The sequence below is a fragment of the Lupinus angustifolius genome, chromosome LG02 (genome assembly GCF_001865875.1).
Source record: "Lupinus angustifolius cultivar Tanjil chromosome LG02, LupAngTanjil_v1.0, whole genome shotgun sequence".
Taxonomy (NCBI): Eukaryota; Viridiplantae; Streptophyta; class Magnoliopsida; order Fabales; family Fabaceae; genus Lupinus; species Lupinus angustifolius.
This window is the reverse complement of record NC_032010.1, coordinates 9747604-9749707: the sequence shown is the minus strand read 5'-3', so window position 1 is coordinate 9749707 and position 2104 is coordinate 9747604.

The following is a 2104-nucleotide window of genomic DNA, read 5'->3' as shown; positions in this document are numbered from 1 at the left end:
TAACAAACCTATTATAAGTCATTGCCACAACTTAATAAGAATCACTTGAGATGAAACATGTTCTTGAATTCACTGATCAAACAATCCAACACCATTCCAATGTCATGAGTAAACCTATTTGTTTTTTCTTTTCTTTTTCAACGAAGCTACCATTTTATGCAGCATCGAAATTTCCAAATCCTTTGTGTTTCAATTGTTCCCTCAATGATTCAAGCTCCAAATCGTTTTGCTTCAATCGTTGATTCAATGATTCGATCTCTTTCGAGGGGGTGTCAGTATTTCCTAAAATAACTAATACCAGAACTAAAATAACTAAAGATGAAAAAAATCAAACATCAAGTAGTTGAAATTAGGGATTGAGATTGAAAGAATCATATTTCCTAAAATTTGAAACAAAATTATAAAATTGAAAAGGACATGTTATATACCTGTGAAGAAGCTTTGAGTGTTGATGGGAGAAGCTTTGAGAGTCAAAGTCGAAACCAAAATTATAAAATCATCAAATCAAGAATAATCAAGAATCAAAGTCGAAACCAAAAATGGAAATGGAAATTGATACTAAACCTTGTTTAGATCTGAGAGCGGAAGAAATAGATTTCTGAATCGCATATTGAAAATCTACTTTGAGGATGAAATGCTTTATGGAATGAAAAACGAGAAAGAGAACAAAATAGAAGATGGATAAAGAAGAAGGAGAAGGGGGGTTGAAAAAGGAAGGAGAAAGTAGTGAGTGAGAGAATGTAAAAATGATAAAATGAAAGCCGGAATGCCAAACTTGTTTAAAATTGCTTATTTTTAATATTTTAACCACATCTTCTAAAACCGTGGCTACTGAAACATGGCTAAGCTGCATTTTTTTGGTAGTGTTAGTTCAATTAAAAAAATCAAATGGAGTGGATATTCATTCATCCAAATCCATGAAAGTATATCATGGATGAATTAGATGGATTGGAATCCATTGGATAACTTAAAATATTGTTTAAATGAATTTATATGGATTAATGGATGATTTTCCATCAATCCATTAACATCTAAATCCAACTTCATCTAAATCCATCCATTTGCTACCCTTAAATTCATATAAACACCTCAATATGACTAATTGCTAATGTCTTAGTCAATTAGTCATTTATACAATAAAAATTTATGTCTAGTAATTTTGATGCATAAGAATAAAGATTATGACTTACAATATCATGCTCTGATGTCTAGCAATGCAAGTATGTAAGTTGAGTAAAATGCAATACTCAAGTGTACTAGCCACCAATTTCTTGGTCTATGCTAACACTTTATCATAGTAAGTCAATTTGTAGTAAATACAATGATAAAATTCACATTTATGAACCTTCAATCATGTCTCTTTGTCTAGTAACACGTGTTATTCAGTTTGAGAGTTATAAAATCACAATATTAGTTATATGTCTAGGTACTAAAAAGTGACATACATGCAATGACAAATAAAACAAGTTTATGTCTAGTAAATGCAATTTTGTTGAGTAATATAAGTTCAGAACTATGCAAAATTACTTAAGCAATTATTCTATATTCATGCAAAAGTTGATTCAATACTAAAACATGCATTAAGTAAAGACAAAAATCAAAATGGAAATGAACTTCTTGGAATATTATTGAATCAAAAGTGGTTACATCAAGTTTATGCTACATTTAACCCCAACTAAAAGGGTCTTAGCTACTCATTTCCACACAATGTAAGAATGATAGAAAAATACATTCATGGGATGGTAGAACCATGCACAATCAAGTAACGGTAATCATGCATGATGCTTACACTTAGTTCTAATAAATTAAGTGAGCTAAAATTGCTAAATAAAAGCTAAAATGCAAGCACAATTCGAAGTAATAATGTAGTGTACAAATAAAATAGTTTAAAACTCCTTAAATAATATTCTCATGTTGAATTCTGCGCTTAGTACATCGTTGTTGTGCTGAGCATGGGATCCAGCTGACTGCGCATGGCCTTTGGATGCACCAGGTTGCGCTGAGCGTGGCTTTCTATGTTGGGTGTGACCTTTGGTTGAACCAGGTTGTGCTAAGCGTGACTTGTTATGCTAAGTGCACCACCCATTGTATTGAGCGTGGAAGC